This window comes from Anser cygnoides, chromosome 10 (genome assembly GCF_040182565.1).
Source record: "Anser cygnoides isolate HZ-2024a breed goose chromosome 10, Taihu_goose_T2T_genome, whole genome shotgun sequence".
NCBI classification, from domain to species: Eukaryota; Metazoa; Chordata; class Aves; order Anseriformes; family Anatidae; genus Anser; species Anser cygnoides.
This window is the reverse complement of record NC_089882.1, coordinates 9,772,218-9,798,423: the sequence shown is the minus strand read 5'-3', so window position 1 is coordinate 9,798,423 and position 26,206 is coordinate 9,772,218. Positions and strand designations below refer to the sequence as shown.

General features: G+C 44.4%; 1 protein-coding gene across 1 annotated transcript in view; it reads left to right on the top strand.

Moving 5' to 3' along the window:
• The window catches only part of SYNPR (synaptoporin), a 91,565-nt gene that overhangs the window by 14,402 nt on the left and 50,957 nt on the right, over positions 1-26,206 (top strand). The window lies entirely within an intron of this gene.

The window sequence follows — 26,206 nt, the reverse complement described above, 5'->3', positions numbered from 1 at the left end:
GCAGTAAGACTTGTAATTTGAGACCAGAGGCTCTGGGTGCAGCTATGGCGGGCAAAGGTTTCTCTATGATGCCCTCATACAAGCACGGTGAATTTGAGAAGGGATGTGCAGCAACAGGATGTTCATGGGAACAAGCCGCGTGGGTGCATGCATCTTGGGAATATCTCCTTTAATTGGTTATTTAATTACTTTGTTTTATTTAGCTCTGATCTAGACTGTAAAGATACTCTTGTGTGAAAGGAGAGAAAGGAACCCTTATTCTGGCTGGATTTTTTGTTTGTTTTCAAATATGCATGGTGTTCCCATAGAAAATGGGTTGATGTGCTTCTTCAAATCTGCCAAATTTTAGCTTTCACATGTGACCGATGTTCCTAAATGGAGATGACCCATTCCCAGCTCCTACCGTCACCTATACCTGGCTGAAAGGCCCTTTAGGGTAGGACGGGAGAAAAGTTGCACTTCTTGCACTCAATCAGTGCGAGTTCTCAGCATTTAAAAATATCACAAGTGAAAAACATGAATGTGAGTCATACAGGCAACCTAAATTTCCAAGAAAATATAAATATCAGAGAAACACATTCTTCAGATGTTTGTTCTTCCTGACAGGTAGGAAACATCCCAGGTTTCCGTTTGAAGCGTTCAGTCATCAACATCGGTTCCCTGCTGTCAGAGTGACCACTGGGTACAGGAGATGCCTATTAAATGTTAATAGCTAACAACCTGCTGGAGCTAAATTAGTCACAAGGGTCTGAGTGAGCTTTGTGTGAAGGGAGAAGGCGGAGAAGGCTGTGACTTCCCTTCTTGTGGCAAGATGCTCCAGCGATCTCCGCAAATATACCTCACTTCTGCGTGGGTTGGTCCTCGCTTTGGACCTGGATGCTTGCACATACCTTGCTTCTGCATAGGTTGGTCCTCACTTTGGACCTGAATGCTCATACACACCTCACACAGCTGGTGCTACACCCCAGGGCAGCACATCTGCACCCTTTTTGGGGGGCGAGTGTCCAACTTGCCTCTCGGCAGCTGGGAAACCAGGATTTTGTATCATCCGGGCTTACTGGTATTTTGATGCCAGCATGTGTTAAAATGCATATGCGTTTCCTTGTATTTTAACAGGATTAATATTTGTCAAGGCTATTTGATAAAAAAAAAAAATCCAGAAAATTATTTAAAACTGAGGCATGCTGCAGAGATCAGAGAACTCTTATAAACTGTTGAGTTGGTAATGTCAAATTAGATATGAGAAAATCCTTTTCGGCTTAAATGGCAAATAGGCTTTTCTCAGAACTTTTTCCCTGTTTAATATCTTCATTCATCCTACTAATAACTGTTACAGCTTTGGCTTTCCCCATGTGTACGTGCGGGGGTGCACAACAGATACAGTTCGGGCCCTGATCCGTTCAGCCAAACTGCACATCCCTAAAGGCATCAGGGAACCCCAGAAAACCCGTCTCGGGGGTATGTTATCCTCCTGTGGGTGCTGAGCCCTTCATGGACAATTTTATACTCGTATTTGAAAACCCTGCTTGTGCTGCTGTCTGAGAGAATGGAGCCCGTGAGCGCTCTTCAGTGCTGACACGTCAGCATTGTCTTCTAAGAATCCTACAGATTTGAACTAGAAATACCATTTGCGTAATATTTTGCAAGAAAGCTACCATGAGGCTCTTCAAGGGGAATTGCAAGCATTACAAATCCTGATTCTTTTTTTTTTTTTTTTCTCCTTAACTTTTGGAGGGCCCCCTCGATAACGAGCTGCTGCGATAGCTCAGGAAGGCAGCGCGCGTCCTGCTCGCACCAGATGGGTCTCGTTTGTGCTGCCACTCGGAGTCGGCAGCGGCAGCAAATGGAGTAGAGCCCGAGGCAGTGCTTTGCTGCCTGAAGTTGGTGCCTGATGAACTACAGAGATAAAATAAGGCGAGAGTCTGCCTCCAGCTTTTCCCTTTGAGTGTGCGCGTAAGTGTTAGGTGGCCCGTGTTTGAAGAGACAACGTGAAACGCGCTTTCAAATATTTTCTTGAAGTTCTGTTATTTCGTTATAATGGCGAGGAACAAAGCGGGAGAATCAATACGCCTAATTATTACATCTAAATGCAAGAGAAATTAGCCAGTGAACTCTCTCTTCTCTGGGGAGGATTAATCTTCCTATGCTCTATTTCAAATGTCTTCCAGAAAAATGAAAGGCTTATCACCTAGGAAACACGCGGCCCTAAGCGCCCAGGTCCGGCCCTTGGATTTACAGGCGGTGAGGGGACTCCTACTTAGTTGGTCTTCCGAAGCACAAAATTAGATTGTTTTGCTTGCGTTTAGCCGTTGTAGTTGGAGTTTTGTGGCTGAGGGATTTGAACGACAAATGCTCACAGTGCACACACCACAGGTAATCTGGGGATGCCTCGGCCAGCTCTGGATGCAGTGGTGGAGCTGTGTGTCCCGTGGGAAGGGGACGGGCTGGGCCTGGACCTGACCCTGTCAATGGGGCATTGCTAATTAGCTGAGCTCAGCAATGAAGTGCTGTATTGGTGGGTCATTCAGAATGGCAGTAAATTCTGGTTCTAGCTCCTCCCCGTTGATGTGCACCAAGCCAATAACACTTCACGGTATTTTCTACTAGGTTGATCACAATAATTTTAAGATGTAAGGTGATTTCAAATGGAGTGTTAAATGAATAAATTCATTTTTATATGAAATGGGTTTAACCTCACTCCCCCAGTAAGGTCTGGTTTTCTTTAGGTTTTGTTATTTGTTGTCGTGTGTTGTTCCAGTGGAAATCCAAGTCTGGAAGCACGAAGATGTGCTTGTCCAGAATATCACCACGTTCCTGCACGTGCAGATCATGCCCGGGAGAGATGGGTTAGGTTTATTCCTTGCCCGAAAACTCACCTCAGTGTGAAGAAGATTCAGCTGCTAAAATATGAAGTCTAAAGGGAAAAAAAAAAAAAAAAAAAAAAAAAAAGGTCAGTTCCTTTGCATAACACTGGGGAAATCAGCCTTACAATTCACAAACCAAGATGACAGCTTGCTGTAGGGAAATACTTCAGTCCATCAATTATTTTGCATTTTTTGGATTGCATTACTCATGGCAGTTTTTTAATTAGTTTCTATTTTGCACTCTTCCTTAAAAGAAAAAAGATTTCAACTCATTATGTATCACCCAGTACCTTTCTCCCTTCCCAAATTACTCTCCGAATCACGGTCGGTTCCCCTCTTTCCTGGCCGTCAAGTTGATTAACTGGGCGATGCTGACTGGAGGGCATGGGATGGGCCACTGATGCACCACCTGATTATGTGGTCATGGAAACCCCCCCGAGGTAAGACCTCTGTTATCAAAATAAATTGGGATTTTCTGCCAACTAATGGTTGGCGGAGCTTGCACTAATGCTAGATTCTGCTGGATGATGCACTATGGAAGCCAATTAGCCTTTGCTGTGATAAGCTCGGCTTTGATTAAGCTTTTCCAGGCTTTCTCATTGCCAGAAACATGTATTACTCATTGGACATGCAAATGCATTTGCAGTGTGTAATTACAGAATTTTCTAAAGGAGTGACCTATTTTAAACCGGGCTTTTGTTGCACACTTACTCCTTAGTTGTCCTTACCAACTCGATCACGCAGTGTAATTCAGCAAACATAATTGACTGGTTTTAGGAGTTAAAATATCCTCTTGTTGAATGTTTTATGCTTCAAATACTGAATATAATGAAGACCACTGCGGTGGGTACGTAAGCTATCTGCAGCCACTCTGAAAGCCTTGCCCTTTGCAAGGAGCCTTTGGGAAGCAGTGGACTGGCAATGCTGCTGTCCCCAGCTTCAGCCAATCTAGAAGTGATCTCGTCCCGATAATGCCGAGAACAAATCCTTTTTCTGTAGCTGTGGACAGGGATAACTTTTATGCTGCTGAATGTGCAGCTTGTTCCACTTGATGGGAATTCATTTATTGATCCCAACTCATTTACAGGGTGATTGTGGATGAAACAATGTAATTAAATTTGATTATGGCTGTATATCACATCTTTAATCTTTGACACTTGGGATTTGGATTTTATGGTGTGCCTTCTGTAGGTGATAATGGCTTGTGAAGAGCACCAAAGAGTTAATGTATTTTCACACTCCTTAGGAATACATTTTCTGTGTTACTTTCTCATGTATCATGCTGTTAGCTGAGTGACAGTATCATGTTTCTTATCCGGTCATACATATTATGATAGCTTTAGTCACTTCGTCTTCGAGATTGTATGAGCTTGTATATCTACATCTGTGTTCATATGGTGCTGCTTTTGAAAAATGTTTATGAAATGAAAATTTTGCTTCCAAACCTAACTCTGTCACAGTCGTCATGGGTAACATAAGCCTTCCTATAGGTAGATGTGTATGCTTCCTATTTGTGGTGCCTTTAGTTTATTGCCTGACTAATTTTTTTCCTATTCATAATTACGTACTGTGGTACTATATTTGGGTCATATCATATTGGCCTGTTTAGCACTTTCTGATTGAACGGCGTTGCATATTCTCACATCATAGCAGAAGGAAGAAATGCAGCAGCGGGCAGAGCAATGCCCCAATCTGTACTTTCCCAATTTTACACCCCATCTCCTGTTCCGTGGCTACAGGCTCCAAAGTGAGTATGGCCTTGTTCCTCACTTTGTGGTGGTGGTGTTGAGGGAACCAAGGGCTTGACTACTGCTGAAAACTGTGGTTGAGAGTCATTACAAGCCCCAGGTCTGGGTGGTAAGCCCATGTGTGAGAGGGGATTTGTCCCTTTCTGCAGACTATGGTTGATGACTTCAGTGTCTCTTGCTTTAGCAGTGGGGCTGGTGGGTTCAAGAAGTGCATGGTGTGAGGGTGTAAGCACATCCTTCACTTGTGGGGCTCTGCTGTCCCAGACTGTGCTCTTTTGCTAAACAAGTTCTTCCTGCTGATAGCATAGATGCTCCCAGGGTTCCTGCTAATATCACAGAGCAGACTTCTCTTCTTGCTCTAAAACACCATGTTTATCCTTCTCCAAATTAACAGTTTTCAAGTGTCCCACTGGACACTCAGTCTAGAATAGTCTGAGCACTTCTGCTGTTTTATTGTACTTGCCAGCTTTTATGCATGTACACAGGCTCCAGTGAGACCACAGCCTAAGCATTACTGTGTCCTTTCATTTAAATTAAATTCCATCTGTGGTAGTAATTTTGCAAGGGAAGGTCCCAGGACTCAAGTTTGATTTTGATTATCTGAATTGTGTTTTAAATTCTGCAGTGTTGACCTTAAAGAATTTTTTAAAAAATCTTAGGAATTGTATTTTTTTTTCCATTCTATCAATAGTAACTGCAAACTTGAGCATATGCTGCAAAAAGCATGGAGGCAAAGCATTCAGTTAGAGAGAACACAAGTGCCTTTTTAATCTGAGAAAATTAGCAGAATGGATACAACTTCCAGCAAACTGTGGCTTCAGATCCGCAAGCTGATAAAATCTGCATATTAGTCACAAGTTATTTTTCCAGATTTCCAGTTCATTCTGTTTTCTTAATTAAAGATGCTGCAATTCCCTTTCAGTCTCTGTTTCATAACCAGTACACTTGGTGTGTGAAGGGGGGGAGCCAGCATCATCACCACCACCTTTATTATAGCTCACATCTGGCAGGTTGTGATTTGTTTTTGCCTCTAAACCAACAAAGATGCCAGGCTGTTTTTTATTCAGGAGTAAATCTAAGGAAAAATACATTCTTCTCTTGGGACCAAATACTGTAAAAGTGAGATTTTGCCCCAAGGGAAGATGTTGTTTTATGACACACAAACAAAAAAACCAAGAAGAAGTTATTAAATCCAAACCCATCATTGTGTGTTTTTTTGGTGGTGGTGGTTTTTGTTTGTTTGTATTGCCTAGCATCTCAGCACAATCCAGTATTTGCCCACTGGATTCTTCCAAATCTGAGGTAGATCTGCACATTTTGTGCAAGTGTAGAAGCTTTTAACCTTTCTGATTCGTTGCAGGGGTAGATGTGTGTCTGTCTATGTCCTATACCACATGGCACCCATTGCTTTGAGGATTAATGGTACCTCGGTGATTTTACCTAGCTATCACATGTTCTAAGTGCCATAAGGTTTTCCTAATTATAAGAACAGTGCCTGGCCCAGGGAAGGGGCACCATCACTTGCCTCTCTCTGTAATAGTGCAAAGGCTCAGGGAAACATTTCCCTATCAGAAATGGTCCCTTTTGGTGTACCAGTAGTGTCATCAGAGAACGAGCTTTTCTGCCAGAAATAGCACCCACCAGCTACAATGTGGGCATTGCTGTAAGGATAACATGTAAGAGTATTTGGGCTGAACAGCTTAGCTTTTTGTAGCCTCACAATGACTGAGGAAATCTGCTGCTCTTAGCTGCAGTCACAGAAAGTGTTTTCTGCACTTGTTTGGCACGTGGCAGTTTACATGGAAGATGTTCGGGTGGTGCTCCTGAGCTGGAGTTTGTCCCGTTATCCCCTCTGGAGAAGCACTGGTGCTGGCAGTGGTGTCCATAGAGAGGTTTGTAGCTGGCACAATCAGAGCAACTACCATAAAATCTGCTGGCTCCCATGGTTTCCTAATACTCAGATAGTTTGGTGCTGCCTGTTATTGGCATACATATCTGTTATTCTCTTGTACTGTGTTTTCTATCCTAAATTTACAAGGAGAGGCTATTCACGTCCAGAACACGCAGGGATATACAGAGGGAAAGGTAGATTGTGAGCATTGGCCTATAAGCAGAACACAGCCTTCAGCAAGGGCCAGTTTGATGTAGCTGTTTGATGTATATGTGCAGCACCTGTTTCCAGTTCAGTTTAGCTCGTCAGTAGGCAGAAAACTGTTCCACTGTATAACGTATTTCCGCCCAAAGGATCATTCCTGCTTGTGCTTTCCACTGTCCAGTTTTCTTCCTTGTGCTCCTCTCTTTTGCCCCATTTTCACTGCTGTCAGTCTGATCACTGCCGTCAGCCTGATCACTGCCTAGAGATGTACGTCATTGGTCCACCACTCGTGGGGAGGACTTCTGTGGGTTGAAACAAGGCTCCCCAGAAGGACTAACAGAGAAACTATGAGATTTTCCAACCCATGATGGCTGATGCAAGAGTGGAAGTGAGTCCATGCATTTAGATAAAGCAGTCAAAACCTTTTTTATCCCCATGAAATACTAAAATGCTGTTAAAGCAGAACAGTTGTTGTAATTTTGTGTGTGTATACATAAAGAGAAATTAACCTTTTCAGGTTGGTGGCACTCATTATCCTAAACTGTTTTTAACAGGGTCCTTCTACCACATTTCTAGATCATTTTTATTTTCTCTTAAAATTTGCTCTAACGTGTTTTGTATTTTGGAGGAATTTTCCCTTCCACGAGATGAAACATTATGCAGTCATCTGCTTTTTTTTCTTACTCGTGGCAAACTCTTAAATGCTGAATTCATGGTGGACTATGATTGTGTTGACTTTTCTGCTATTGTTCTGTACTGAAAATGTCCTCCTTATTTTCTGTTATGGCAAACTGATTGATATGCTCATACAAGATTTTACCTCCTCAGTGTCATGTCATTAATAAAGACAATGTTTACTAATAGCTGTAGCACTGTGTCTTTTTAAAAAATTATTATTTATTTCCAGCATGACCTTCATATTGGATTTATCTATTGTTAGGTTGAACAAGTAACAATATTCTATTCTGTCGTAACGCTATCATAACAAAATACATAACAAAAGCATTTGGGTATAAATTGACTGTTGTTGCTGCACAATCATGTGGTTATGTGGAGGCAGTGGGTGATTTCCTTATTTCAGGATACTGCTTTTCTGAAAAGGCCGCTACAAGTGACAAAGTGATGTGTCTTTTGGCTGCAGGAGGATTTGGGGGAAGAAAAAATTGCAAAGAAATGTTTCACAAGAGCAGCCTCTGCTGTAAGAGTTGGCTTAAACAAACAGGCGCAGCTAACACCTGAGTGGATGCACCCGAGGAATCCTGGTGGAAATCCTGCTGGGGTGGCCCTAGAGGGCATCACCAGAGATTGCTGTGACCATCATCTTGATTTTGAAGCAAATCTGTGATTCACCGTCGGTAAATGTTGACTTTTTCGTGTTATTGAGGTGAGACTTCTGCAGTCATCATTCTGGATGCACGGAGTAGACAGAATGAGGGACTGCATATGTGTGTCCAGTGCAGGGCTGGGCAGGTATCTGTCATCTGCACAGGGTAAGCGCTGCTTTATGGAGCAATCGCAGCTGCGATGTTGCCGTGATGATGCTGTAATACTCAGATCTTCAGAAAAGACAGTTGGGTGCTATGGAAGTTGGACCCTCTTCAAAAATAAGCTCGAAGTCATTCTGGAGGGTAGGAGAAACAAAGGCATGGTTCACAGGGGAGCAGCAAAGTAGGTGAGGCAGCCCGGTGTGGTGGTGTGGGTGACAACAAGCCTTTGGCAGTGTCCTTGACCTCCATCTCCTGGAGGCAAGGAGGCTTCTGCTTGAATGCTAGGGCACAGAAAAGCCTGTAGGAAACTCTCGGTGCACACCGCAGAAAGTACAGGGCTCATTTTGAAATTGAATTCCTGTATTTGCAATTTAAACTTTCTTTTTTGGCCTTTTACATGCTTGAAACCTTCATTACCTGAAATGAGCAATGGAGAGCTATTCTTCAGGGCTCTGTAGGTAAGAAAGCAACACATTTCCATAGGCACGCTGATTTTTTACTTCCACAGCAGCGGCTGTGATCACAGTCTGTATCCCCCCCCAGGAACACGCGTAGAGCAGATATACCCTTTAAAGATTGAACTATTAGAAACATTTTCCTCTTGTTTCACTACTATCATCTTTTTTTTCTTTTTTCTTTTTTTTTTTTAAGTGAAAGCTTGTAAAACATGGGCAAAATGTAGAGCTGAAAGGAAGAGAAGCCAGGAATACTAAAGAGAGAGAGAGCTTGCTTGAAAGTGTTGGCCAAGCAGCTGTTCGTGCCTCCTATTTAGCATGAATGGAAGACATAGCCCTGATTAAAAATGGTAGGTAGCAGCTGCACAGCCTGGGCTAAGGATTACCAGATGGTTAACTGTGATTGACTTGTCTCCATGGAGCTCAGTGGGGAGGGAGGAATGGAATATCTGAAATGTGATGAACATGCTAGGTACACAATTTTTTTTTTTTATAATGAATGTGCCAGATTTGTTTACATGCTTCTTGAATAAAATATGGCTGCTAGTTTGACTTAAGACAGACATCTTTAGTACATGCTATGTTGCAAAACCTTGCTCTTTTGATTGTAGGTGTGATGATTTCCCCCCTCCTCCCCACCCCCCCGGTGCTGTGATACAGCATAAAATAATTGGTTGACAGAATGTTGATTCTGCAGCACGGGGAGGATTTGCACAGATGGGAGTCAAAATATGTCTCCTTGCCTTATGCTAATGCCACCACAAAGGTTAGGGAGAAGTTCAGAACTGAATGTGGAATCCTTGTGCTGCTTTAGCTGTTGCAAAGTATTTAAAGCCGGTACCTGAAGAAAGAAGATCTGGATCCAACTGCTCGGGTTGTCTGCTCACTCTGCTTTACAGCAAGAGGGTAGCAGCACTTGCTGTGAATTCAGAGCACAGTGATACTAACTCGGCTGCTTTTCCTTGCTGTATGCCCATCGTGGCCAAAGCAGATTTTTTTTTTTTTTTAAGCCTGGGAAGGGCCAGTGCTCGGCAGAAGTGCAAGAAATCGCAGATCGCTCTAAAAATACTATGGCAAGGGGATGACGCATCAGCACGGCTCCAAACAGCGCCTTCTAATGGGGCTTGGCCAAATTTCTTCCAACTGCCAAACAATTGGCACTTGTGTAAGCAATATGTTCTGCAGAGGCCGTAGCCGTGTGCGTGGTGATGTATTCATCGTACAACCAGTTTGTTGGGGCGGCAGGAGAAAGGAAGCATCGGCTGGGTCGATGGGCAGCGCATCTCCCCCAGCTCTTCGGGGCACACCCAGAAAAGCAGCTGCCCCGTGACTCAGTTTCCATTCCTCTCCCTCTGACCTCAGCTCCTTTGCAGCTCTCCTGGTGTGTTTTTGGAGGATGCCTGGAGCCCTGACGTTCCCGCTGAAGGCCCCAGGGCTTGCTCAGAGCAGAGCAGAGCATCCCGTGCGCTTCCGACCTTCTGCTCCAAGCGACCGCCGCGACTTGGCTGGCAGGTGGCAGGAGGTGGGAACTGCAGCTAACCGAGAATAGAAACCAGTCATTTTGGAAGTAATACCTTGGCATGTCTGTAGGAAAAAAATAAATAGTAATACCAGCAAATAATTTAGGAAGGCAAAGATAAATACCGTGTTCAAGGGAACGCATCGCCTCCAGCTGAGGGGAGTGGGAGGCTTGGGCTGTGCGTTTCTTTATCCTCTGCCGTGAATGTTTTTACTTTGTCTGCATTAATTTTTTAGATCAAATTACAAATATGTCAAAAAGATGGAGCTGACAATTATGCCAACTCATTCCCTCGGATTTGAGTATGAATGAAACTGTGATACAGATTTGTCTTTGTAAGTGCTTTGTTACCTAGAAAACATTGCTTTTGAGCCTGTGGCAATTAGTACGGGCATTAGTCTTACCTGAATGTCATCGCTGCATATAAACACAAATAAAAAGATAGTTAAAGCTTCCAATATTGAGATTGAAATGGTTTATTTCATCTTTGTTGTGGGGTGTGTGAGCGTTTTGACAACACCATAGCCTGCTTACCTACCTTATCCTTCACTAAACATTAAAAGCGAACCAAGGCCCCATCTGATTCATCAAAAGAAGCATCAGTCCCTTGAAAGCAGATTGAAACTCTTGTTGTCTTCAACTCGTACCCGTAAGTGCCAAAGGGAGGCAGTGGGCCTGGGGATGGCAGCCAGGCCCCCTCCCTCCATTTGGGATGAAACGTTTGGCTGTGGGTTTTGTGGTACCGCTCGAGTGTCCTGGCTGCAGCAGCACTAACAGCATCTCCTGATCTCAGAGGCCTGAGAGCTGTGAGGTTTGTCGTGCCCTGGTGAAGGAGCAACAGGCTTTGGTCTGCTCACACACACCACACCCCCTGGATGTCAGGGTGGGGTGGATGCCCACAGCCGGATCGGTGCTTCCTCCCCACACGTGAGAGTCATTTCTTCTTCAGTGATGCTTGGCAAAGCCATGAGGGAAGCAGCCTTCACGTCTTACCCCTCCAAAAAAAAAAGACAAAGCTGCCAAAATTTCGTCTGCTTTGAGTCATGAAGAAATGTTGGAATCTTGAAAGTGTGCTTGCCTTGAAAAAGATACCCACACCCCCAACCTCAGATCTGGTCAATTGAAGGATTTTGATTTTGATCCATTATACTTTCTTTCTTATATGTGTTAAAGTCTTGTAACACAATATTTTTCAACTGAAACTGTTCATTTTGAAAGCTTCAGAAGAAGAATTTTGACAATGTCAAAAATTTCTGTACAGAACATGTCATCCTGCCTGTCAACAGCTATTTGTGACAAATGAAAGTTTTAAAGGGGAAAATACACACTCATAAAAACCGTTCTTTGGGAAATTTCTTTCCGGCTGCATTGTTTAATGCATTATTTCAATTTTGATGAAATAGAAAACGGTTAGTTTAGACCCTTAGCGTGTTGTGGGAATTGAGGGCAATTCCTCTTGAGGCTCCACCAGGAGGTCCCTCGTTGTCAGTGGGGAAGTTTCTTCTCAGCTCTGCTGGGAAGAAACATCCTTCAAAAGCTGGTCTCGAGGGAAATGGCTGGGGTTTGGGGTGTAAAGGTTCGTGTGGTGCCTCCTCATGGGTCCCTCTCTTCCCCTCCACAAGCATCAGGAGCCTCTTACTGACTACCGGGGCACCACCAAGAGTGACAGCACCACACCAAAGGCGTCTTCCCAAGTTGCAGGATCCTCCTGTCCCTCCGGGTGAACCACACATGAGGCACTGTGTCCAGGATTAGTTTTGTAATTAGAAAATGCACCTGGCCATCCCCATGGTAAAAATGAGGGGAGCTGAGCTGTCTGCCAGCACTGCCGCAGCTCAGGCTTTCCTGTTTGCCTTCAAGATGGCCGCCAACAAAGGCATGTTAATGACATGGCAGCGAAGCTCCCCTTGGAGGTAAGTGTCTATGACCAGGCGTTTTAGGTTGTTTACTGCTGCATGTTGTAAATACTACCATACGTGAAGTATTTATACCATATTACTCTTGCACAGCATTGTCTTCTGCTAGTGCAAAGATGCTTGTTATAAAACATTCCCGTCTCGGCGAGCTGCTTGTCAATAAGTGCTTGATAGCAAACAAAAAATATCCGAATGCTGTTGTAAACAAAACAGATGCAAGTGATTTTTCTTCTTAGCGTTGTGTGCTGAGCTCCAGGCTTTGGAAAACACGGCATCGTCCAACCCCATCTACAGTCTGTTTTGCTATTTCACTCTCAGCACAAAACCCATCGTTTCCAAGCCATTCCGTCACGGATACCTCACTGTGTGACATTTTCCTGGTGATATTTCTAAGCAGACTTTTTGTCCCCAGTAGCATAAACACCATGGACCAAGATTTCTTTTTTTTTTTTTTTTTTTTTTGTAACTCAAGGCTTTGTATTGAGAATAGCACCTTGCTGCGATTAAAAGCTCAGTCACAAAATGTCAGGTGGCAACGGCATCCTGCCTTTCATACTGCTAAATTTGTCTCAGAAAGGGTGTGATGAATTAGTTCTTTGGCTAATTACTTGGACATATGTAGTCTGCTTTGTGGGTGCTTGGGTGGCTCACTTGTACTCACGCAATATAAATCAAATGCATCTCCTGCTGGCTGAACGCTGCCTTGAATGTAGATGGTTAATTCAGAAACTGCCTTTTTTACAAACTGCACTGTTTATCTGCTTAAAATTAACTTATAACATGAATTATTTCCACTGTTATAGAAAAGTGTGGACAATTAATCCAATTTATTTTGCAAGTGTAAAGCAATATAAAATTGGCTTTAAAAAGATTGTCCATAATGTGTGATTTTGCCTTAGCCAGCTTAACTAAAGAAGTAAAATCTTGATGTTGATTTGCTGCAACATAGAATGTAAATATATATAAAATACAAAAATTACACGTATGTAATGAGAATATATATTTTTGCACACATGTATATATATATCTAAATGAAATAGTGTGGGGGTGGCTGTAGGCATCTGGATTTGAAGCATCACCTCCGAGTCTGAAATCTGTACCTGGATGGGGCAACCTGTCACTCTGCAGCGGTTTGAATTCATGATGTGCCAAGAGCAAGCTGCATTAAGCGAGGCTGGATTAAACCTCATCTGTGCTGTAAAGGTCATTAGCAACAGGGGTTGGCCCTTTCTCCCTCTCCTTACCCGGATATCCACAGTTTCTTTCAGCTGGATGCTTTTGTGTAATCATCCTTAAGAGTAGTCTATGGATGGAAAATAAAAACTCTTTCTGGGCTGGCTTGTGAATATTGCTGCGGTGCAAGCCCTGCATTTGTGGTCATTCCTGACGAACATGTGCAGACATCCCAGCACTGTTGTCCTGATGCGTGTGATCCCTAAACTTCATATTTAAAACTTGGATAGCTTGGGGAAGCCAGGCAGCAGCTTTTGCTTGCATCTGTGCCTTGCATGCCTGCATTTTTAGCTGTGTCTGCAAGATGAGGTGGTGCTAGGCTACTGGTGCTGGAGGGGTGCTAAGCCCAGGGAAGCTCAGTGCTGTTTGCATGCAGGGAGAGGTGCTTCAGGACTGTGCCGCCCAGATACGTCGTCTCCTCTCGTGGTACCCGCTGTGTTCATACAGCTCAAAAATCTCATCACAGAGGATTAGGGGGTTTAGTTCTGCGTTGTGCAGTTGAACCGGTTAAGCTGCATTCGGTTTATCCACGTGCCCAGATATCTTGATGAATTCATCCTGCCCTACAGCACGTGCACCTTCTGCTGAGACTTAGATTTATATTTTTAAATTTCTGGACAAAAAAATCTAAATAAACTAACGGAGTTGAGCAATTCATCTGGATTAATGGGGACTGACTCTATTAGCCTAATACAACACTAATCTGATTCCAAACTGTTAACATACTAAAGCTGCTTAATTATATGTTTGTTTGACACAGTGTGGTAATCCTGTATGATTTAGGGTATATTGTCACAGTTCTTGACTTGCAGCGACTCACCATTGATAAAAACACAATTAAAGCCCTTCAGTGTGGGTTAGGCACTCACTTCACCCTTTGCTGTGTTGAAATGTGGCTCGTAGTAAGCGCTGCCAACCATCCTCACAGCTTTTACAGGAAGGAGAGGTGGAGAAAGAAAGAGTTTCCACCTCTGTTTAATGCATGGGAGGGCAAGAGGATTAAAAGACTGGTTGCTTGTGCAGGAAACCAGTGTCTGAGCTGAGAAGTGAATCCAGGGCTCCTGAATCCCCTTTGCTGATTTAATAATATGACAAACTTCTTCCTCTACCGACGCTGCTAATGAACCTCAGCTTCATCATACTGCAATAAATACAAAAATTCAATAAGGGAGGAGGTCTGGAATTACTTCTAGATTAAGCAGGAGGTCAAGGGATAAGAGGATATAGCACTTGGATGTATTTGGACAGTTTTCTGGTATCATGCAGTGTTTTCTACCCAGTCTGGAGACAGCAATGCTCCAAAAAGCGAAAAGCCTCCTCACATCTGCTCACTGTGAAGAGTGGGATAATGAAATGCAAAATCAAAGCAGAACGCAAGGCCTCTGCTTGTTTGAGCCAGGCTCTGTTGGAGGAGAAGATACCCACCCTGAGAAAACTGCTCAGCCACTGGTGAGTACTGCTTGTGCAAGGGGCCTGATCCTGGCTCTTGAGGAAGATGCTGCCCTGATCCATAGCAGGAGTAGGGCCAAACCTGGGACATTTCTGCATCACCCACCACACACCTCCATAGCGTGGTATGTTTTTCTCAGCAGAATATGCAGTGTGCTATGTGCCATGGACTCAATTTCCTTGTGCGAAATACAGCATCTTTGGGGCTCTGCAAAGAACCAGGAGCAGGTGCAAAACGTATAACTCCTGATGAGAAATGAACCCAACGCACCAAGGTTACTCACCACTGAAGATCCTACCAGCTAATACCCCTGTCCTAAAACCACAGGTGGCACCTCTGCTTTTCAGTTGGGCAAAATCTCTGCTTTGTTGTCCCAAATGATGAGGTTTTTTTTACACCTTGTGCAATACCTTTGAGATTTTGTGTTGCTAGCAAGGTAGGGCTGCAAATTTTACACAGCATCTTTGAAATCAATACAGAACAGAGGCATGTTTACCTGCAGCCTTATATTTAACTGAAAACTTTCAGCTTTTTAACTACAACTGACAGTCTTTCAGTGTTTCTTGCAGCCTGGTGGGAAGATCTTAGCTTAACCCTGATGTAGAGGATGTGGGGCTTTGATGGCCATCCAAAGCTGAAGTCTTCCTGGAATGGGTGACATATAAAGTGGTGCCTCGGAAACAAACTAAATCATTTCTGGTCTTGTGTGTCTCTCTCAGATTCAGTATCTGCATGGCCTAATGAAGCAAACGCAAAAAATTCAGATTTCAGGGACGGTCTTATATGAGGATGTGGACAACAACATCCCTGAACCTAGCAGTGCTGCCAGTGGTAATGCTTTTGGTGGACAACATGGGGACAGTCTCAAAGGCTATGGTGAAATGAGGGCCACCCAGAGTGATGCTGTAAGTTCCGGGGCATATGGCCAGGCTCCAAAGAACAGAAAGTTCTAATTTCTGTACGATGCTGAAGGTTTCAAGTCTGCTGTTGTTTTGTCACCCTGTGAGGGTTTGCTTGCTACAGCGAAAGGACCTGGGGCCCATCAACCAGTAGGGAAGGTCTGTGCCCAGTTAGAGACATTTGCAGCTCAAATCAGAATAAAAAGAGAGCTTTGAGCCCCTCCGGGAGTGCCTTTCACATGACAAGGCAGTGTCATGGTGCTGCGGGAATATTTCCTCATTGATCATCTTCACAGCGTGGCAATGCCCGTGAGCACCAGGCGCGGTGGCAGCGTGCCCGGAGTTGGGGGGCTGCTTCTGTGTGCCCCTGCCTCCGCCTTGGTCCACCTGGTACTGCACTGGGGGCCTGGGGTATGGTACCTCCTGTGATACCTTTTATTTATTTATTTATTTTCCTTCCAGGTAGTTTTCTAATGGATGCAGAGGTATTAGTAACTCATGTTTTGCCTCCAGTTCTCCCTCTGAGCTGACTGTAGAAATGTCATGCCTGTACACAAACAAAAAAAGATTTTTTCCACCATCTGAGCTGTTTTCTTTCCATTGCTTCCACTCCTGTGTTATTTCTGATTGACATGGGAAGTCGCTGTCCCAGCACCGTTTGCTCCAGCCATCAGGACGGTTAACTGTGCTTTTTGCAGTTACCACCTACCCTTTCCCAAGGTACTCTTTAACCCTGTTGTTTTATACCTTTAGCCCCAACATCCTTCATGGAAACGAGTTAAATTCAATGGTCGGGTTAGGTTTTCTTTTTCTAAAAGTTGGTAGGCTGCAGGAACGGCTGCAAACATAACGCCGTTGGCAGGGGCAGCTGTAATGAAAGCTTTGGTACAAGAGTGGGTCTTGTGCCATCTGATTTTGGAGGGGGAGGTGGCCATCTTTTCTGGGTACTGGCGGCGTGTGTGAAAGTCGTCCCCTTGGGTAAGAAATACCCTGATAAAGGAGCGTTTTCAGATCAGATCTGCGTTAATCAAGAAGTTAGTGACACCTGGTGGCAGGCTCTGGCCGGCTGTGGAAAAACATGGGCTTTTCTGGTGACCCAGATTCAACAGCTGCCCTTCCAGCGTGCTCCTGCAAAATCTGCGACAATTTACTAACAAGGGCAAAAGGTTCCAAATTATAGTGCTTGTTTTGCAGAGAGAAAAAACCTGGTAGGTAATTGTGTGCAGCGATGGGAGCATCCCTACCCGGAGTTGTGCCTTAGCTGTGCAGGCAGGAATATGTCCCCGAGCTGTCCCCAAGTCCTTGCATTCAGCTGGTCCCCTCCTCTCCAGTCACCCGGAGTGTGTTTTCTGTAACAGACGAAGAATTTGGGAAGAAGAGACTGCAGCAGGGGCTAAGCTCAGCTGAATTCTTGTCTAGTACATTTTGAATAAATTAAATGCATACTTAACAGGATGCATAAGTTTGGTATCACTTGTATCTGGCTCATCTTACAGAGACATAAGGGGATATGGTACTGACAAGACAATAGCATGCCTGCACTTATCCGTATGGGCTAAACCTGCCAGCACCTAGCTCAGCAGAATGCTTTTGCTCAGTTAGGGGAGTTTTGGAGTCGCTGACTGTTTGGGTGCAAGCACCTCCATGCACAGGGCCTGCCGGGCTGATGTGCTTGGGGAGCAGCAGTTTTGGATGAGCCCCGGCTGCTCTTTGGGGCCAGCCCTGGGTGCTGCTCGCTGCTGCAGAGCCAAAGGTATGGCTTCTGGCAGGTTGTGCTGGCTGCAGGCGGGATCCTTGCTGCCCCTTGAAAAATAGAGTGGTTCCAGTTCCAAAACTGTAAAATGAAAAAAAAAAGTTAAATATTTATGAAGGCTCCTTGAAAGTAATATTTTATCCCTTATAAGTGCATCTTCTAGTCAATGGAAGTAAGTGTAGCATCATTATATCAGTGAGTGACATGAAAGGATCATTCAGAAGGTATTGCTGCTGATGTCCTTCTCCAACGATGGTTTCACTGCAAGAGATTAACAATCAAACACGTTTCTTGAATGCTCTAAAACTCCCAGTGTTTTGGGATCAGAAGAACAGAGACTTCGCTGAATTCCAGTCAGTTCAGTTGTACTGAGGTGTCCTTCCAGACATCATTTAATGCTTTAGAAGTATTTTATGCTTTCTGTTTAATTAGTTTCCTCTGGATGTGGTTGGATCTTGTATCTTGACTAAGTGCTTCTTCTCCAAACCGCCTGAGGTGTCAAGTTGATCCTGACAGAAATGCTGAAGCAGTCGGTATTATCTGGGAGCTGTGACCATTCAGAGCTGCGTCGCTGGTGCCGAGCTGCTCCTGGCTGTGACAGCTCATTATCTCTGCGTTCCCAGGCACCGTAATATCAAAGTCACTTTATCTGTGTTCTTGGGAAACCTTTTTGTTTATCCTGGTGGGTGGAAAATACGTTTGTGTGTGATTTTGCACGTATTGCTGTTTGTCCATGCAGTAGAGCAACTGTGTATAGTAAGCGGTACAGCAGCTTGGGTACTTTTATTGGTGCAGAGGCAAGCAGGGAGACTTGTACTGCTGTGAGTTTGTTTTATGAAGTCTATGATATCATTTGTATTCATATTTATATACTATGGTATATACATTTACATATATATATTACATTTTTTACAATGTGTAAGCATGGATGAAGATGACAGCTGTTTCCAGTCCCGATGAAGTCTCTGTACACCTCTCAGTAGTGGTCAATAAAGAGTTTTCCTGGTCTAAAATATTCGTCGATGTCTTTTTGAGCTAACCTGGCTTTTGTGAAGGACGAAGACAGTAACATTAGCCACTCCAGGTGAATTTTTAAAAAACACTTACACCCAAGTGTATTTGTTGTGATCTGTGGACTTCGTTGGAATCACTTTGTTGAACCTTTGAAACTGTTCTCAATATGCAGTAGGTGGTTTGGTTTTGTTTTGTTTTTTAAAAATGCTCCATTTCAATAAAGGTGAAAATATCAAGCATTTGAACTCACTTTTCTACTTATTGCTCAGATGGAATATGAATATATAAAAGCACATGATGATTTGACATTACGTCCATCTTCTCCTTTGGTTTGACAGACAGCCTTTCACGTGCACACATCAGGAAAGTGGAGTACAGGGAAAACTGAGGTATCCTTCTCTGGCTGGGGGGGGCTGTGTTTCATTGTGCTTATTACAGCTGGGTCATCTTAGCAGTCGAGCTTATTTGTAATTGGAGTCTCCTGGTTTTGCACAGGTGGCTCTGTTTACATTGAATCCCATAAAATGTGGTTAAAAGCAAACCAAGAAGAGTTATTGCTCTTTTCTTACACATTAGGGGCAACAGTGATGGAATCATAATTGCAGAGACTTTCCCAGGTCAAAAATGCTGTGTCTGGGGATGGAGGACCCTTAGCATCTGCTGTTTCAGATACCAGATACAGAATATATTTTGGATATAACATCTCTCAGCTGGAGCAGCGGATACAGCATCACCAGATTGAAGAGAGTCACTAGTTTTCATTATTTTAAACAAAATGTAAGGAAATATGCCTATATCTCCATGCCCTGAGACAACCTTGTGACACTAAGCTTTTGACCAAGTAAGCAGCCATTTTTAAATGTACTCAGAGCCTGTAATCTGCATTATATGTGTCAGCAGATCATGGCTTATTAGAAAAACAAAACAAACACAGATATCTGGTTTTACCTATGTAACAACCTACTTTGTGCTCCCATCAAAAATAGGGAGGGAGCCCTCTTGAAGCCTGGGGGCTTGCCTGCAGTTATGATTTAGAAAGCTATTTCAAAATAGCCACCAATTGTGGCTGGTGCTGGGAGATGCCATTGCAGGGGAAGGATGCTCTGCTCTCAATAAAATAAAATCTCACCCAAAAATGTCTGCCCTGTGCAGATCCCAGGTGCAATACGTTGAACTTTGCTGGCAGCCTGATCTTTCAAGGCTTGACTAAATGGATTAACCTCTTCCAAGGTGCTGGGCTGAGGAGCTCCGCTAACAAGATCTGCCCGGGTGTGGAGTCCTTATGGTGATGTCTGTTGAAGTAGTAATGTGATTTATTTAGTCAGATAGGGGACATCGCTCTCCCAGCTCAGAGGTGCACAGCTTAATGCGCCACAGATGTTTATGGTGGTGAATCAGGGCCCTGGAAGCTTGCAAAGAGGGAGGCTTTGCTGCCAGTGCTCCTGCTGAACACCAGCTTGTGCCGGAGAGCAGCCCCAGCGCCCTGGGTGGGGGGCTGTCGTGCAGAGGTTGGTCATTAGGAGGCTTCTCTGCTTCTCCCTAACTGCTTTTCCTTTTCCTTTGTTTGCAATAAATCTCACCAGTGAAGGAAACAATGAATAACTTTCTGAAGGTGCTGACGGTTGTTCCAGGCTGGAATATTTTCCTTAATTTTTTCTTATTTCCTCAGGAACGCTTGCCTTTTTCTTCAGCAGGACGGATTCATTGCATTATGTATGTAACTTGTCATGAAAGTGCTGACAAAAGAAGTTGCCAAAGTGGCATTTATTTGCATAAATTTAGCATATGAGAACTTACTCACGATGAACTTGAATGCAGGGAAAAGCTATTTGGTACGAAGAGCAATGGTCCCCACTTGCTGGGCCATAGGTTATAACTTTGGTATCAGAGACAGCCAAAGGTGCATGGATTAGTGCACAATTAGTGTGCTAGGAGTGATATTTAATGGTATTTAAGATGGTTTGGAAGGAGCCTGTGCTGCTGCAGTGAGACAGCGAGATGCTGATGGTGGAAGGTTTGCCTACAACCCATCCCCTCTCTGAGGTGAGCTCCAGCTCCTCGTGCTGTGATCGAGCTGAGGCTTGGCAGCAAAGTTGTAACGATTCGAGAAACCCACGATTTCCTGTGTTTGCCTCCTGTAGCATCCAGAATGTGAGAAATCCCCACTCCCCTGCCCGTTCACCTGCTGCTGGTTTATCTCACCGGTGCACATGCTGTCTATGAGGAAAGGTTATGACAGAAAAAAAAAAAGGAATATGGAACAGTTTGAAGTAATTCCAAATGAGGAGAATCTGTGCTTATCTGGGAACCACAACCACCCTAATATTAAAGGCAAGTACAAAGATGCTCTGCATGGGACTCAGTGCAAAGCACTTGGAGGCAAGGAAGGAGGCAAGCTGACCTCCTCCATCAGTGAAGACTGATGAGAGATAAACGCCCATGTGTAAGAGGCAGGATCACACCCAGCCGTTCCCTGACAGATGTGTGCAGGTTGCCTTCAGAGTGGTCACACTGGAAGCCCAGAGGGGGCTGTGTTCGTGGACGAAGAATACAAAAAGAGCAAACGTCCAGTGCTGGTTCCTCAGAACAGTGCTAGCAGCAGAGGTTGGTCTGCTCAAAGTGGCTGCTGCTGGTTGTGAAACAGGGAGAGAGAAAATCAGAGTCCATGAAAACCCATGGGCATGCCGATGTCCTGGGGCCGGCCCTTTGGGGCAGAACAGGGAGGCAGTGCCTTGTCCCGAGGGCAGTGGGCAAATTGGTATTGAGATTGTAAAGGATCTTTGGCTCAGCATCTCAACTAACCTGCGGTCCTTCCCTGTAGGCCAAGCTGGAATTCCCCTCTGTTAGTTTAAGGTGAGGTTTCTTGCTCGAATTTTGTAGAGACTGCAGCTGCACCTTCTCCTTCCGTGTGGAGAAGGCAGTGGGGGACCCGGGAAGGAGACAAGAGCTGAGTCCTGCACCGTCCCCGGCAAGGCTGCAGCATCTCGCCCTATATCTCGCCCTATTTCAGGCTCATTTTGCAGCTGGATGTTGAACCTACCTGGAACATGAGGGGAGGAGTGGTTTCCCTTCCTTCCTTCCCCTCCCTAAAGCTTTGGAGGTGTTTTTCCTGGAGGTTAATTAACATGTTGCTTGAACTTAATAACTGGCTCGCTTCTCGTTTCTGGCTGCTGTATCCTCCCACAGCCTTCTGAGGATGCAGTGTAGATCATAGTAGAATTGATATTAAATTAATCATTTTCCTGAAAGATTTGTAGCTACTCTCCCTCTGTGAATGTTACATAGGAGCAAGTATGTGGCCCAGAAAGTGGATTTGGGAATAGGTTACTTGAAATGAGCAATTTTTTCCTCAGCAAAAGTACTTTCCAAAAACCAAGACCATACGTGGCTTTACAGGATCTCTTGTCATTTAGAAAGATAGAAAGGTAATGAAGTAGTTACTCAGCTTTGTCCATCCAATGGGTAATTTTTTTTCTGTGTGGTTCAGTTATTTCTCATCCTTTTCGATCCTGAGAGTTCATTGAGTCCATCCTCCTGCCCCAAGGCAGGATCAGCCCAAACTGTTCCTGACAGGGATTTATCTGACTTATTCCTACTCTGTACCACGGTGGAGACCCATAGCCTCCTGAAAAATACAACAGTGCCTCGGTACCCCCAGCTACTTATTGCCGTTCGGTTCTCAGGAGCACCACGCTGTGAAGAAGATAGAAGCTTGCAACAGAAGACTGTCAGTCGTAGGGCAGCGTGCTTTGACATGAACTGAGCCGAGGAGCTTTTGGCATTGTACATAAGAAGTGCACGATAGAGTATGTCAGAAGAATTACAATGATTCACTTACAGCCACAAGCCCGTAACTACTGCACTTGTTGCTGTAGCTGATAATGTAGAAGCTTTCAAATCATGCAGAAAATGAACATTTCTGTGTCTAAACTCAAACCTGTGACTTGGGCGTTACTGGATATATAATAGCAGGCAATGGTGATATTTATGAAACAACAGGACAAATCCCTCTTGAGCTGTAGTAATAGGTGTCATAGACATGGAGGAATATGTTCTTCATTAGGTGGGTGTAATTTTCAGGTAAAGTTTTGCACTGCTGGGGTATTTCTTCCAGGACACAGGGCTGCTACCAAGGAACTGAGGCTCAGCTGTTGGCTTGGCTGCAGGCTTTGCGTGCGAGGCTGGCAAGCAATTTCTTCTTGTGCCTTGGCTGTAAAGGAGAAGAGTTCCTTTTTATCTGCCGGGAGCTCAAGGCTGCTCCTTTTAATAGTGCACGGGCCCCGTTGCTGTGGGATAAATAAGGCTTTCTCTGTGCGGCGGCTGGATTCATCACTTCAAAGTTATCTCCGGATTTTTCACTCTTAGCGGTATTACCCTGCCTGACGCTTTCGTTTGCATTTGCCTAACGCTGTGATGAAGAGGAGAGGCGCTGGGACAAAGTGTGGCTGCTGCTGTTCCCCTGGCAGGGGGGGCTGAGGCGAAGAGCTGATCTGCTACGAGCCTCCCCTGCTGTAATCCTGACTTGGTGCTGGAGCACACAGAAGGCTCTGAACGATGGTGGAGGCAGCGTTCGGCTCATAAATATTTGCGTTTCATCACCACATCAGCAGAAATCTGGCAGGCTGTTATACCCAGCCAGGTCTGTCTTCAGTGACAGTAATATTTTAATTGGTTTCGCTTCTTGTGCTTATTAACCCAAACGTAATGTCTGCTTTGATGTCAAGTTCAAGGGGAAATCAAATCCTCTCCAAAATTTTGGAAAGAAATTGCTTAAATAGAAGCCTGTTTTTGTGATGTGTTTTTTTTTTCAATAAAACCTTTTTTATTTTCCCTGCTTTTTGCAGAAGAAAAACCTCCCGCTGCCTTTATCCGTACCCTTAGTTCAGCCAGCGTGTTTACAAGGACTGAGCTCTAAAATCAAAGCCCCATAAGGACTCAGCTGTGACTTTGCCTGGATTATAGCAATGACAAGATCACTAAATATCTGTACTATGTTCTCACCTGCTGTAAGCTCCGGGGAATATGCAGCCTTGGCTCTTTCCTTTGCATGCCACCTCCCCTAAAACCCCCCTTGCCGGTGCCCTGGTGAGACATGGAGCATCTCCGTTTCTTTTTGGACAGCCGGGGGCATGCAGCGAGCACAGCCGGGCTCCAAGGCAGGGAGCAGCTCTCTCTCGCATCTCTGCCCAGTGGGAAGCCTGGCCAAGCTCACAGAAACCTCAAAAGCGGCCTGGGCTTCAAAGTGCCTTTACTTTGGAGTGGCTCTCACACGCCTTTATCATTTCTTTATACGCTTCTGCAAAGAGGATGGGGGCCTTAAGATAGCAGAGGCACTGAGGAAAGCCGTATCTGCTGATGTTAGAGCAGGAGCAATACCGTGGAGGTTGCTCAAAGGCCCAGGTGAGTGGTGTTGCTGGAAGGATGTGGTGGTCCCATCCCAGCATCACCTCTGGTGGTGGAGCCGGGTACTCAGGGGAATGGAGAACTGGCAAAGAAATAACTTTTGGTTTTCTAAGAAAAACACTCTTCAAAGAGGGGGTTGCTGGGAACTTCATGTTTTGTTAGCTTGTGAGGTTTCTGAACAAATTCCTTTGCATCAAATGCCTCCGGGGCTGCTGCTGCTCAGCCGCGAGCAGGCACCAAAATAACCACGGCTGGCAGCAAGGCCAGCCTTGCCAGAAGGAGTCCTGTATGTGACAGTCTCAAAGCTTCTCTGCTTTCCTGGGTCCAAACCTCAAAGAGGGAGAGAGAGCAAAATTGTTTTGCTATAGTTCTTTAATTAGCTAAAATCTTGGAGATTCAATACAGCCAGCCCAGCTTGGGATGGATTGACTGAACTTCGCCCTTCCAGGATAATCGTGCTCCAGAGAAACAAGGAGAAAAATCCAGAAGCAGCCAAAGATTTCTTCCACGGTGTGAATACCTGGCCCTGGCTTGGCCATGCCAGGCATCTCCTGAGGGAACTGCATCTCAGTGTCCGTGCTAACACGGGAATGTAATGTCAGCAGCGGGCCCTAGACATGGCCTCAGGAAATGTTATACTCAATTTTTAATTATATGCCCTGTAAATAATAGCCTGTTTCCCCCATTACCTTCCAGCACTTTACGGATGTGAAGGTGAGGGCAGAGTCTGACCTCTGATTTTGTTTCAACTAGTTTTAGCCACAAACAGTATCAATTACCCCAAAGCTGAATGAATTTAGTTGTATTTTAGTAACACTGCCTACAAAGCCTCAGTTAAGCCTGTGTACATCTGAGGTTATGAACTGCACAATATTGTCAAACTTTGTCACTGACAATCCTTCTACGGGGGATTTATTTTTTTTTTTACAAAAACAATGAAAAGAAAATTTAAGAAAATAACTAGAGACTACACAACTGGCGGAAGTAAACTTGAGACTGGTGATTTTTTTTTTCTTATTTCCCACTCATTCCTTCCTGAGGTACAGAGAAGTACTTGCAGTTTCAGTTAATCCAAGGCATGGGCCATGGTGTCATCTGCTGGCAGGGACCTGGCTGACATTTCTAAGCCTGCCCCAAATTGCCCTCTGCAGACGGGAAGATGTCACCTCCGAGCTGGGTGCTAAAATCACAGCTCAGGTAAGAACCAGCAGCCCATTTATGCCTGCAATTATTAATTTTAACAGAAACTGGCAGGCTGGAAATGCAAAGATCTTTCCTGCATTAAAACATCTTCAGGCGACGGTAGAACTTTGCGGAGCTCTATAAAACCTATCAGCTCTAATGAAATCACTCTCTTTGATCCTAGTCTCCGTTTTGGTTTTCTACAAAATTAAACAAAACTATGCAAACATCATAAAAGAGAATCAAATTGTTATATTAAAAATAAAGAGTTTTTTTTTTATTATTTCTTTCTTATGGAAGATGTTTTTATGAAAGCTGAATTTAAAAATACTTGCACGATACAAGAGGAGAAAATGGGTACATTCATTATGTGGGTTTGGAGCTACAAGGTGATTCTCAATTTTTAAATGTCAAGTTGGATATTCTTTGGTCCTTTTTTTTTTCTTTTTCCTAATTGATGAGATAGCTCTTCAAAATAAATAAAAATAAAAAAAGAAATAAATAAAGACAGACATATGAGACAAGAAGTGAGCTGCAGGTGCAAGGCAAAGAGATCCCAGGCTGCTCAGTGTGTTCCCCAGCCCGAAGGTCCTGGCCCCGCACCTCTGAGCCCCGTGCCGGGTGCCTTTCCTACCCACCACGGGATGTGGCACCGGGAGAGGGAAGCTCTGCGGGCACAGGGAGCATCGTGGGGGCAAGGATGGGCACAGGCTGCGTGAAACTGCCCCGTGGAATGGCACCTGCATGCCCCCTTCACAAGCTCCTCCTGGATGCCTGGATAGTACCTAAGCAGGTATCATGTCCATCACACTTAGTGTGATGATAGGCACAGCCAAATGACAGCTATGCTCTGATCTTAAATCCGTCCAGGCCCTGGGGTTCTCTGACTTCTTGATGCTTCTCAGTTAGCAGTTTGTATGTGTTTTATTTATCACCTGATGACAGGCCCCAGTTTTGCAGTAACAAAAAGGCTGCTCTACTCTTAAATTATTAAGTAGTCAAACAGCTTCTGAGCAAGCACTGAAAACCTGTCTAAGCTAATTGAGCATTTATGATTATCATGAAAATTTGCTTCTGCTGTTCAGGTATTTTGCTACAGAACCACTATATGTGCTGCCACAAGCAGGTTTTGCAGGTACATGTGGGCTACAGTCACGAATTGCTGTACACTAAAACCTGGGGGTGGTT